We start from the raw sequence: 14377 nt of genomic DNA, 5'->3' as shown, positions 1-14377 counted from the left end.
TGTCCTGAATTTTGCTAGTGCCCAGCTCTGTGGGTCTCACATGGAGCTTTCACTCCTCCCTTAAGAATCACCATAATTTTGATATTCCTTGGCTGCAAGACAGGACACTTGCCCACTTGCACATTAGCCTTCCCTGGCTGGTAAAGAATGCTGATTAGCTAGTATTGCTCCCTTTCTCTGACATACATCTTACTTGATATTGCTCAGTTAACTGAATTAGTTAATTGTTGTCATTGTATGCTTGTGACTTTGTACCATCCATATAGTCTTTACCCATTTCAAAGCCCAAAATTCTAACTTGTGTATGGGGTGTTTAGTCTCACTGTCTCTCAAGTCTCTGCTAGCAAATGTGACTGATTTCTAGTGATCACTTTCTTGGTGCACACTCTCAAGCCTTTTAAGCTGGTATCTGTATGTATTACAGTTTAGTTGGATTTGGGTTGATAATAGTGCGTGGGTGAGGTAGCTGACCAAGTCTTTGAAAACTTGTTTACAATTATGCATCCATCACTTTCCTAAGTGCTTTATGGGTCTTAAGATAATTGCCATAGATATGGTGGAATTTCTGTTATTTATAATCCCTGTTCCTGAGGGATGGATGAGGCTGATGGATTACTTGAGTCCAGGAGTTCTAAATTGTAGGAGTAAAGCCCATTGTGTTTCTGCATTAAGTTCAGTCCTATTATGGTGAGCCCCCAGAAGTGGAGGACTTCCAGACTACCTAAAGAGAGATATAATGGCCCAGATCAGGAAAAGAAAGTAGACAGGGCAGTGGAGGAGGGAATTAATATTAGAATGCATTCTAATTCATTTTTGCTTTTCTAGATATTTCTACCTGAAGGACTATTTTGATCCTTTTGTATTTGCTAACCTATGTACATATTATTTCCCTAAAGCATATGCTCCTTGAGGGCAAAGTTTATTTTATTTTTGTCTTTGTATCTTAGTTCCTGGCATAGAGTAGGCACATAATAAATGTTTATTTAGTGAGTGAATGGTTAGGTGGATGAATAAAAAATACATATGGGTAAAGGGCAGATTTTTTTCCATCCAGATGACACAAAAGAATATGGTTTTTTTTTTCTTTTTTCCCCCTTTATTTTATTAAAAAAATAGAATATGAAAAACAGAAAAGGAATACATTATAACATAAAACAATAAAAGAGAATATTGTCATGTGCCCAGAAGAACAGCAGGGAGGATTCAAAATATATTACAAGAAATTAACAGATCAGGAAAATATATATTTTAATATATATTAAATTATATATATATAATATATATTTTAACAGAAGAAATATATATTTTAACAGAAGAATTTTAACAGAAGAAATTATATTCATGAATGTCCGTTCTTTACTTCCTGTAAATTGTTCTATTATTCTCTGCTGCACACCTTATTTACTTTATTATTTTTCCCCCTTCGATTTTCCCCCACCTCCAAGAAAATTATAGTTAAGAAAAGATATATTTATGTATACATTTGTACATATATAGATACACACACATACATATCTTTCCTATCCCTGCTAACCTTTTGCTTTAATTCTGCTCCTTAATTTGCCTTGCTATTCTTTAACCCTCCCCCCACCCATGGATCCCTCCTTTGTCTTCTTCCCACACCCTTTGCTTTCCCCCTTTTTTCTTTATAAATTTTGGAGGATGTTATACCCTTCATAATATTTATAGTGTTGTCTATTAAACCCATTTCTGATGTGAGTAGGTTTTGACAACCTATTCCCTCTGATGCCTCTGTGTCTATTTTTCCTCTGTACTTCATTGGTATAATATAATTACTATATTTACTTTAATTCTGCCAATTTTTCTGATGAGCTACTCTATTATTGATGTGAATCTTAAAATACAGTATACACTTCCCATGTAAAAATATATAAACCATTTGTCCATGTTAAGTTTCTTGAAATTGATCTTTGATATTGATTCTTATATGTTAAAATTTCCATTAAGTTTAGGTTTGTCTGATAGAAAATTTTGAAAATTTGCAAGTTCATTGAATGTCCATTTTTTCTCATTCATTATTATGGATAATTTTGCTGGATATGATATTTTTGGCACAGGTCTAGTTATTTTGATTTTTGGTAAATATGATTCCAGGATCGGCGGTCTTTTATTGTAGCTGCTGATAAATCCTGTACAATTCTAATTGTAGCTCCTGCATATTTAGATTTTTTTTTTCTTGTTTCTTGCAAAATTTTCTCTTTCATTCAGAGGTTTTGAAATTTGGTAATAATATTTCTGTGTATTTTCCACGAAGGATCTCACTGAGGTGGTGATCAGTGGATTTTTTTTTTCCTATTTCTACTTTCCCTTCATGTTCTATCACTATAGGACAATTTTCTTGGATTATTTCCTGCATTATTGTGTCAAGGTTCTTTTTTTTTGGTCACAACTTTCAGGCAGTCCAATTGTTTTTCTATTCTTTTCTTGATCTGTTCTCCAGATCCATCATTTTTCTTATAAGATGTTTTACATTCTGTTCTTTTTTTCTCATTCTTTAAAATGTTTTGTTATTTCTTGGACTCTTATAGCTTCCCTGGCTTTCCCTTGCTTGATTCTCAAAGAATTATTTTAATCTCTGAGGTTGTATCTCTTTTTCTAGTTGGTTAGTTTTTATTTTTCATAATTTTTTTGTTTTTCTTGGGAGATTTTTATTTTTATTTTTTTTAGTTTTCCCTCAATTCCTCAAGGAAGTTTTCCTCAACTTTTCTCTCATTTGATTTTTATATTATGTTTTTGAGTTCTATAAATTCTCTCTGAGCAGGGAGCCATTTCACGTTACTCCTTGGGTAGAAGCTTTTTTTTTATTTCAGTGTCTTCCTTTGAAGTGAACTCTGGTCTTCCCTGTTCTTATAGTACATTTCTATGGTGCGGTTCTCTCTTCTTTGCCAACTATTTAACATCTCTAATTATGGGGTAGGGGAATAGTGCCTCAAGCTTCCCTTCAGCTCTCTCCTCTGATCAGAATACTCAAAACAAGAGCTCTACCCTTCTACAAGTGTCCACAGTCAGCAGCATACCCATTCCATGGCCCTTGCACTCACGGGTGTGCTGGTGGCTCCTTTTCACCCAAGGCAGTGTCCCTGCAGTACAGCTAGGCCTGGTGTTCCCAATCAGCAAAGATTTTCTCAGTCTTCATGGACTCAGACCCTAACTTCATAAACAGTCCAGAGGTGAAAATTCTTTGATTCCTGCTGAGGCTCCAGTCACACTCAGTAGTCCTAGGTGTCCCAAGTTAGTGTTTCTGGGTAGCTAGTCAGGAGGAGTTTGAACATCACATAGATTAATTCCAGCCTGGGATCTTCAGATCTTGTTGGGTTGTACCAGGAGGATCCCTGTACTGCCTTAAATCTTGATTTTTCACCGGTCTATGTTTGCCCAGAGTTGCAAATTTGTTCTATTTGTCGGGGAAATCTGGAGAACTTGAAATTTATCAACCTACTCTGCTATCTTCCCAGAATCCTCTGGAATATCCTTTTTTTTTTTTTTTTTTTTTTTTTTTTTTTTTTTTTAAGAAGCATACCTGCTCAGGAACTCTTCTTCTATAGTCAGGTCCCCAAACCCTTGAATTAGGGTTGTTTTCAAAGCAATCCCTACAAAAACTAGAACTGCTTACTAAATCTACCTGCTCTAGTTGATGGTTGAATTCTTGAATGTAAGGCTATTTTCTAGACAATAACTTAGATTGTTGCTACTCAAGAAATCTCCTTTCTCTGTTTGTAAAGTTTTATTCTAAGACTGCAAGATGTGGGAAATTTCCTGAAGCCTGGTGCTGCGAGCTAGGAATTGGGACGTGATTGATATTCTACGTGTTGGCTTCTTCTTACAGTGTCTCATTCTCTTCAGAGACTTTGAGAGAATTGAACTGCTCTTTTGAATCTGGAAGTTAGAAGAAGTTTTTGCCTCTGCTATTTCCACCTACTCCTACCATCCCTCATTGGGTTCAGGATACTGAGTGATCAATCTCCAACAGTAAGGAGAAAGTCTCATACAATATGCCCATTGACTTAAACACAATGAGTCTGAAAAGATAAGTCTTGAGACCAATTCTTAAACATTTTAAAAGTCAAAAAGACTATATTTTATTCTAAAGACATAGGAAACCACTAGAACTTTTTGAACAGGAGAATAATCTAGTCAAGCCAAACCTGTCCAAAATAGAACTCATCATCTTTCCCCACCCAAACCCCTTAACTCTTCGAGTTTTCTTATTTCTGTTAAAGACAGCATCAAAGACACTAGGCTTGCCAGATTAATAAAATTTTTGACTTTTCACTCTCAATTATCTTCACATATCCTGTCTGTCACCAAATCATGTTGTTTATAATTTCATACCATCTCTTGTACACTTCCCTTCTCTCTATTCACAGAACCACCATCTAAGTTCAGGCCTTCATCCCCTCTCATATGGAGTACTGAAATAACCTCTTAACTGGTTTCCCTGCCTCAAAGCTTTCCTCAGCATAATCTATCTTCCACCCAGCTGCTGTAATCTTCTTCTTCTCTAAATTGTAATAGTTCTCTGGGAGCACATTTCTTGGGGAGCTTCTGGAGGCAGCCTTAGTTTCAGTTCAGTTCAATAATCCCAAATCCAACCAGAAGTTAAAGTCTTTTACTGTCTCTTTCCAAATCTTATCTCCTTCACTTGGGGCTCGGCTAGTTTTCTGGAGGCCTTCCTCTCTCCTTGGTTCCCGAGAACTCTTGCTGCTAGTCCTTTGTCTCTTCCAGCTTCAGCCTCTAGCTCCCTCTGAATCCAAAGCCACCAGCGAGCACAAAGGTTGAAAATGGAATGAATCTGCCTCTGCCTCCAAGAGTGTGGGATTGTGGGTTTCTGGAAGTCAATCCTAGTTGTGAATCTCCCAAAGTCCCCTCCTCTGAAGTCCCCTGAAGTTCCCCTGGGAAGTCCTCTCCTTGACTGAATCCTGATTCTCCTTCCCCTCCCAGAGAGTAGGCCTCTCTGTATTCCTTCTGCTGGTCATTTCTTACAGAACAGTAATATTCCATAACATTCATATACCATAATTTACCCAACCATTCTCCAATTGATGGACATTCATTTTCCAGTTTCTAGCCATTAACATATAAACCTAACTAAATCAATCGCCTATTCAATAAATTGTAGTAGTTCCCTGTTACCTCCAGGATCAAATAGAAAGCCCCCTGTTTGACTTTTAAAGCTCTTCATAACCTTCCATCTTTTTGGTCTTCCTATACTTTGCTCATTTCTACCACTCTATGAGCTAGCCACATTGGCCTAACTGCTATTCCTTCTACACAACAATTTAACTCTTTGAATTGTCTAACCTGGAATTCTGGCCTTCTTTGCCTCTTCTTCCTGGCTTCCTTTAAGACATGATTAAAATCCTACCTTTTATAGGAGGCCTTTCCAAATCTCTCCAGATGCTAATGCCTTTCCCTTTGCGATTAACATCCACTTACTCTATATCTATCTACTTATGTCAATCTGTCTTTTATGTACTATTTTGTACATATTCAGTTTAGGATAACTAAATATATTCGATATCTAAGCCATATCTAGAGTTTTTTTCAGTTGTAATAATGAGCAAAAAAGAGTTAAAATTACTTTTTTGAGCCAACCCCTACTATTAAACTCAATTTGTGTGAACCCAGAATTTTGGCTCCCCTAGGCCTTAGGATATATCTGTGTTTCAGTCCTTTTCCCACTCTTACAGATTGTAATCTATGTATCCTAAATGTAATTCTGTGTTCTGTCTTCTGAACTGGCTCTTCTGGCTCTGACAACCTCTATTCTAAGGTCCTTAGAGCTCTGCTATATATTCTTATGTCTCTTTTTAAGTCTGAAAATAGCCAATTAGAGTACTATATTACTCTCCCCTCCCCCGTTTCTTTTCTTTACTTTCCTCTACTTCCACTCCTTTCTTCCCAAGTGCATATAAGACTCTAATAACTCTTCAAATTCTAGTCACTAAGAAGCTCTCCATAAGGCTCAAAGATTCAGGGGTTCTCAGAATAAGCTTGGAGGGATCCTCTCCACCCCAAAGGTTAACTGAATATTCTTAACCAAACTTAGATACTCATTCCCCTGATTCAGGAAGACAGAAAGAAAGAGATAATAGCAAAGGAAGAAAATAGTCAATTTAAGTGCAGGGGTCAGATCCAAGTAAATCTTAATTACTGTGGCCTTGGGAAGAAAATGTTTGAACCCATTTGCCCTGCTACACACACACACACACACACACACACACACACACACACACACACACACACACACACATTCTGAATGTCTTAGATAACTTAGTTAACTCCTCCTCTTTGGGCCTCAATTTTTATATCTATAAAATAAGGAGAAACTAGTTCTTCTCCAAGACCACTTTTAACTCTGACATTTTATGTTCTAAGGGCCTTTACAGCTTTGACATTCTGTATTCCAAGAATCCATCCACTTCTGATATCCTGGGATTACTTTTACTCTGCCCAGATATGCATCCTTTCATCCACTCCTGATCTTAAGCCCATAGCAAACTCCAGATTAACACTACAGTCAATAGAGAATTCTTCACAGATCAGGGGACCAGATTTTTTCAGCTCATGTCTGATAGGAGTTTACCAAGTCACCCTTGCTAATGTGCTATAAGATTTTGTAAGATTAAAAAATACATATATGTGGCACAACATAATTATCTGTTTAATACGGAAGAGTAGAATTCTTTCTTGTTCTGATATAACAAGAAGGCAAAGTACACTGGGAATAAATCAGAGCAACCAATAGCTCACTACTCAAAATGCTTCATCACAGTTGGTGCTGACTACAAAATCAGGCAAACTATGAAAGTACGTAAAATGAACCATGGGAATACATGATTACTTTAATTATGTGTCACAACTCCCATCCATTGGGGAATGGCAGGACAATATGAAAATTGTGGGATGCTATTGTGTTTTAAGAAATGGTGAGGACTTCCGGCCAAGATGGCGGCGTGGAGGCAGACAACTGCTTGAGCTCTGCGCTTTCTCTCAAGACTTACTTCATGACAAGCCTCAGAGTTAATGCTTGACCAGAAAAGAAACCCATAAATAATCACCAAGAGAAGACATCCTTGAAATTCGCCAGAGAACGTCTGTATTTGCTCGGGGGAGGGTCGAACAGTTTGGGCACAGACTGAGGGCAGGCAGCCAGAGCGAGACAGACAGTTCACACAGCTCAGACAGGAGGGGGGAGAAGTACCATCTCTGCAGTTTCTGGGAAAAGGCTTTTACCCCAGTGTGGAAGTTCCGTCTTGGCAGCAAGCCAGGAGCAGCAGAGAGGGTGTAAACACCAGAGGTGAAGATTAAAACCCCAGAAAGCTAGAGTCTCTGGAACTGGCCACCCCCAACCCCCACCTGGACTGACTCAGCGCATTCTCAGAGCCTCAGAGCCTCAGAGCGCAGACGAAGGGCAGCCATCACTTTCCTGTTAGTGGCTCTCTGCTGCCCTACCCCAGTCTGTAGAGGAAGCCCATTAACACCATCCAGCCCCATTCCCCCAAAAACAGACCTATTGTTTCTTTTGTCAATTTGTTTTCTTCAATTCCACTCTTTACAAAATGAACAAAAAATTCAAAAGGGCTCTAACCATTGACAGCTTCTGTATGGAGAGAGAGCAGACTTCAAATACTGAGGAGACTAAAAACAGACTATCCCCAGAGGAATCCCCTACAGGGGATTAAAAGAACGAAGGGACTGGAATATGATATTCCGAAAGGCTAAGGAACTTGGTATGCAGCCAAGAATAACTTACCCAGCAAGAATGAGCATCGTTTTCCAGGGAAGAAGATGGACATTTAATGAAATAAATGAATTCCATCTATTCTTGATGAAAAACCAGACCTACAAAAAATGTTTGATCTTCCAATAAAGAATTCAAGAGATTTCTAAAAAGGTAAAAAGAAATCTTGAGAACTATACTTCTGCCCAAAAAATATGTAAAGAACATATGTACAATTTGTCTTAGAAACTAGAGGTGGAAAGGAAATTATATCATAAAAAAGGGTAAAGTGGTGGTACTACATCTCATGAAGAGGCAAAGATAACCTATTATATCTGAGAGAAAGAAAGGAGGGAGATGAATATAGTGTGTATCAATAGACATATTCGATTTATGGTGAAACTTCTTTCACTTCATTGAAAAGTGAGAGGGAAGGAGTAAGCTAAGGGGACGGGAATACAGAAATTGTGAGGAAAAGGGGTAAAATAAGGGGAGGAACTTTCAGGTGGGGGAGGGATACTAAAAAGGGAGGGCTGTGAAAAGCAAGTTGTGTTCACAAGTTTAATACTGGGTAGGGAGGTAAGAGGGAAGGAAAGGGGAAAAGCATAAGCAGGGGTTAATAGGATGGCAAGCAATATAGACTTAGTCCTTCTAACCATAAATGTGAATGGGGCAAACTGCCTCATAAAGAGGAAGCACTTAGCAGACTGGATTAAAAGTCAGAATCCTACTATATGTTGTTTACAGGAAACACACCTGAAACAGGGTGATACATTCAAACTAAAAGTAAAAGGGTGGAGCAGAATCTACTATGCTTCAGGCAAAACCAAAAAAGCAGGAGTAGCCATCCTCATCTCAGATCAAGCAAAAACAAAAATTGATCTAATTAAAAGATATAAGGAAGGGCATTATATCCTGCTAAAGGGTAGCATCAATAATGAAGCAGTATCGATATTAAACATATATGCACCAAGTGGTGCAGCACCTAAATTCTTAAAAGAGAAATTAAGAGAGCTGCAAGAAGAAATAGACAGCAAAACTATAATAGTGGGAGATCTCAACCTTGCACTCTCAGAATTAGATAAATCAAACCACAAAATAAATAAGAAAGAAGTCAAAGAGGTAAATAGAATACTAGAAAAGTTTGATATGATAGATCATTGGCGAAAGCTAAATGGAGACAGAAAGGAGTATACTTTGTTCCCAGCAGTTCATGGAACCTATACAAAAATTGATCATATGCTAGGGCATAAAAACCTCAAAATCAAAGTAAGGCAGAAATAGTAAATGCATCCTTTTCAGACCACAATGCAATCAAAATTACATTTAATAAAAAGCTAGGGGAAAATAGACCAAAAAATAATTGGAAACTAAATAATCTTATACTAAAGAATGATTGGGTAAAACAGCAAATCATAGACATAATTAATAACTAACTTCACCTAAGAAAATGACAATAATGAGACATCATATCAAAATGTGTGGGATACAGCCAAAGCAGTAATAAGGGGAAGTTTTATATCTCTACAGGCCTACTTGCATAAAATAGAGAAAGAGAGGGCCAACGAATTGGGCTTACAACTAAAATTGCTAGAAAAGGAACAAATTAAAACCCCCCAAACAAACACAAAACTTGAAATTCTAAAAATAAAAGGTGAGATTAATAAAATTGAAAGTAAAAAAACTATTGAATTAATTAATAAAACTAAGAGTTGGTTCTATGAAAAAACCAACAAAATAGACAAACCCTTAGTAAACCTGATTAAAAAAAGGAAAGAGAAAAAGCAAATTGTTAGTCTTGAAAATGAAAAGGGAGAACTCACCATTAATGAAGAGGAAATTAGAACAATAGTTAGGAGCTACTTTGTTCAACTTTATGCCGATAAATTCGATAACTTAAATGAAATGGAAGAATACCTTCAAAAATATAGCTTGCCCAGATTGACAGAGGAAGAAATAAGTAGTCTAAATAGTCCCATCTCAGAAAAAGAAACAGAACAAGCTATTAACCAACTTCCTAAGAAAAAGTCCCCAGGACCAGATGGATTTACTTGTGAATTCTACCAAACATTTAAAGAACAACTAACTTCAATGCTATGTAAACTATTTGAAAAAATAGGGATTGAAAGAGTCCTACCAAATTCCTTCTATGACAGACAGAAGTTACTTGAGAGAACTATTGAAAATCAGTGGAAAGGTATTGGAAAATGATTTCAAAAACTTACTACCATAGTTCCCAATTAGAGACAACCAAAAAAGGAAATTAAAATGACTCAGATTCCATCTAATATCTGTCAAATTGGCAAGGATGAGAGGATGAGAGACAAGGAAAATGGAAATTATTGAATGGGCTGTGGTGTAGAGGGCCAGTATTGAATGATTCCATGTACAGGAAGAATCTGGTCTAGGTATTACTTGAGACCTGCTCTCTGTAAGGGCAAGCATTTCAAAGCATTGGCTCACCTTCTCCCAACAATGAATGAAAGCCATGCTAGAGATAAATTTAGGATAATCTCAGTGCAGAATGCATATAACAGGAACAAGGCATCCTGAACTATACTATGTAAGACTCTGTTATGATAGATATATTGTTATTGATAGTTACTGTTATTTACACTCTGTTATTGTTACTGATAGTTATTGCTTAAAGTTAATGTTAAACTGAAATGTCAAAGTATGGTCTATACATTAACCCTGGAATGTACATAGTGCCACCTGGAGATATCTGGTGTTAATGCAACACTAACTTAATTTTGGTTTTAATGTAACACTAGTTTAATCCTGCTATTAAGGTAACAGTAGCTTAAAGAGTATATAAACTTTGGCTCTCAGAGTAATAAAAGGAAGGGCCTCAACAGTTTCCACCTGGCTTGTGCATATTAAATTCATAACCATGTTCTTCATATTCGTTGGAGTTGGACTCAACACAATGGGAATTCAGGAATGTTAATAAATTGCCACTTTGAAACTAGGCATGGACCCACATTTAACACCACATACTAAGACAAGATCAAAATGAGTCCAAGATTTAGATATAAAGAATGAAATCATAAATAAATTGGAGGAACATGGGATGGTTTACCTCTTAGACTTGTGGAGGAGGAAGGAGTTTGTGTCCAAGGGAGAACTAGAGACCATTATTGATCACAAAATAGAAAATTCTGATTACACCAAATTAAAAAGTTTCTGCACAAACAAAACTAATGCAAACAAGATTAGAAGGGAAGTAACAAATTGGGAAAACATTTTTACAGTTAAAGGTTCCGATAAAGGCCTCATCTCCAAAATATACAGAGAATTGACTTTAATTTATAAGAAATCAAGCCATTCTCCAATTGATAAATGGTCAAAGGATATAAACAGACAATTTTCAGATGATGAAATTAAAACTATTTCCACTCATATGAAAGAGTGTTCCAAATCACTATTGATCAGAGAAATGCAAATTAAGACAACTCTGAGATATCATTACACACCTGTCAGATTGGCTAAGATGACAGGAACAAATAATGATGAATGTTGGAGGGGCTGTGGGAAAACTGGGACACTGATGCATTGTTGGTGGAGTTGTGAAAGAATCCAACCATTCTGGAGAGCAATCTGGAATTATGCCCAAAAAGTTATCAAAATGTGCATACCCTTTAACCCAGCAGTGCTGCTACTGAGCTTATATCCCAAGGAAATACTAAAAAAGGGAAAGGGACCTGTATGGGCCAAAATGTTTGTAGCAGCCCTTTTTGTAGTGGCTAGAAACTGGAAGATGAATGGATATCCATCAATTGGAGAATGGTTGGGTAAATTATGGTATATGAAGGTTATGGAATATTATTGTTCTGTAAGAAATGACCCACTGGAGGAATACAGAGAGGCTTGGAAAGACTTACATCAACTGATGCTGAGTGAAACGAGCAGAACTAGGGGATCATTATACATTTCAACAATGATACTGTATGAGGATGTATTCTGATTGAAGTGGATATCTTCAACATAGAGAAGATCTAATTCAGTTCCAGTTGATCAATGATGGACAGAATCAGCTACATCCAGAAAAGGAACACTGGGAAATGAGTGTAAACTGTGAGCATTTTTTTTTTCTTCCCAGATTATTTTTATCTTCCGAATACAATCCTTTCTTTGCAACAACAACAACAACAACAACAACAACAAAATGTGGTTCTGCACATATATATTGTACCTAGGATATACTATAAGATATTTAATATGTATGGGATATACTATAAGATATTTAATATGCCTGCCATCTAGGGGAGGGAGTGGAGGGAAGGAGGGGAAAATTTCAGAACAGAAGGGAGTACAAGGGATAATGTTGTAAAAAAAATTACCTATGCATATGTACTGTCAAAAAATGTTATAATAATAAAAATTAATTAAAAAAATAAATTGCCACTTGGAGGACAACTTGGAATTATTCTCCCAAAGTCACTAAAAAAATGCATCTTCTATGACCTTATATGTTCAAATTTAACTTCAGACACTAACTAACTGCATGGCCCTGGGTAAGATGCTTAATCTTTGTTTGCCTTGGTTTCCTCAACTATAAAATATATATAATAATATAATAATAGAATCTCCCTTGCAATGTTGTTGTGAGGCTCAAATGAGATGTTTGTAAAAAGCACTTATCCAGTGTCTGAAGTACAGTGTCTATAAATGTATATTACTATTCCTTCCTGGTTACATAGAGTGCCTGCATCAGCCAAAATAAAATTGGTGGGACCTGGGCATGCTATGCACCCCTCCCATTATGCAAAGAGTATGTTTTAAAAAGCAATACTCAGTGAGGTTGCTGGGAAATGGTCTGACCTATTCTTCTTCTGAGCTCAAGATTCCTCTTAAAAAGAAAAAAAACATAAAATCAGAGAAAGAGGAAGGAGATTGCAATATAAATTATATTATGTGAACATTTTAGTGAAAGAGACAGAAAAAAAGACCTTTGTATAAGGATTCCCTTTATAAGGAATTTAAAAATATATAAATGGAGAAGTAACAGTACCTTAGATAGAGCCATCCTAGTTCTCTCTCTGAGTCTACAACATATCTGTCCCTCTTTAAGAAACCTGAGCTTCCATCCTTTGGCCTTCCTCTTTCAATGCTGTAATTTCTACCTTTTATGGAGGTTTGACACTGGCTTCTTTGATTTCATCTTAAGCTTTTACTGAACACAATTCTCTGGGCCTCCCTCCCTGCTCCCCCCTTCAAAAGATGCCATATGGCACATTCTTCAAAACAAATAAATTTAGTTGGGAAACATTAGCAATTCCAGGAAGATGTCTGGTATAGCCTGGGAATCATTGTTAATGTGGAGCCTCAGAGGGTCCATAGAAGGGCAGGAGAAAGCAGCCATTTACGAGATGGTAAGGGAGAAGAGGGCAAGATCCCTGAAGGAGGAAAATTGCTGAAACTGGAAAGGAGCCAGAAGTCCTGGAGAATCCTTCCATGTCAGATTTAGAAGGGAATCTCAGGGGTCCTATAACACAACCTTCTTATTTTTAACAGTTGAAGAGACAGAGAATTCATTTGCCCAAGGTCACACAATGAGTTATTTGTAAAGTAGGTCCTAGAACCCAGTTCTGGCTCCCAGCCCAGAATACAGAGAGAATCCCTACAGCTAGAGTCAAAATATAAAGATTATGCTAAAAAAAATCAATTTCACACCCCCCCCCTTAAGGCCAAACTATAACCTGCTGAGAGTGGTCCTTCTAAACCCAATGAAAAGGTGACTTTTTGTTCTTTTTGAGATCACCTGTGTAGAACTTCTGGTCCCCCCAAAGCCTTCTTTTTGTAATTCTACTCTCTCCCTCCCAGCACCTGGTAATTCTCTGAAATGAGTGAACTACAGTTGGGACAAGTATAAACCATGAAGGGGGAGGGACCAGAGTGGGAGCCCTCCAGGGGGCTGATCCCTGTACTGCTTGGCAGCTCTTCTAGGGAATTTTTCAGTTATCCAGATTCTCTCTGGCCAACAGGTGGTGATTCCCTGCCACCTATCCCTGCAGATACATAAACCTCAAGAGTTCCTTTTGGGAGGACACAAAGGAAACACAATGGCTCCCAATACTGCCCAACCATCATTCATGAATAGTGCCCTCTTGAGGATACTGTTCCAAGCAGAGCATCTCACCCTAAAATTTAGGATTAAAATACTTGTGAAATCACTTCATCATTTATTTATGGACTAGTTAGGCAAATACCCCAATAGCAGAGGCATTTCTATTTTCCCCTTTGCTCTGTCCCCTGAACTTACCCAAATGATTTGGGCCCATTAAATAAAAACCCACCAAAATGAACATTTCATTCCAAAACATTAGAATCTGTTCTTTCTGACAAGGGGTGGTACAGGGGCATCTTTTGCATCTATAATGATGCAAAAGTAGAAAATAATTCAGATTATAAAGGCTCTGCTTGGTCCCAAGTCTGGCAGGAAGCTGGAAGGAAGGAGGTGAAGACCCCAAACCCCTGTGACCCCCATCGAATGGTCTGATGACCTTCTCTGTCTGAGGGGAAATCTGCTGTTTTACAGTGAAGCCTTGAGTGCTGTGTTCTGGATGAGAGCCAAGAGTGAGGGGGGGTGCTCTCCTCCCATGATGCTCAGGGTTTGCTTGACTTTCTTAT

Source organism: Sminthopsis crassicaudata, chromosome 1 (genome assembly GCF_048593235.1).
Source record: "Sminthopsis crassicaudata isolate SCR6 chromosome 1, ASM4859323v1, whole genome shotgun sequence".
Taxonomy (NCBI): domain Eukaryota; kingdom Metazoa; phylum Chordata; class Mammalia; order Dasyuromorphia; family Dasyuridae; genus Sminthopsis; species Sminthopsis crassicaudata.
This window is presented reverse-complemented; position numbering follows the sequence as displayed.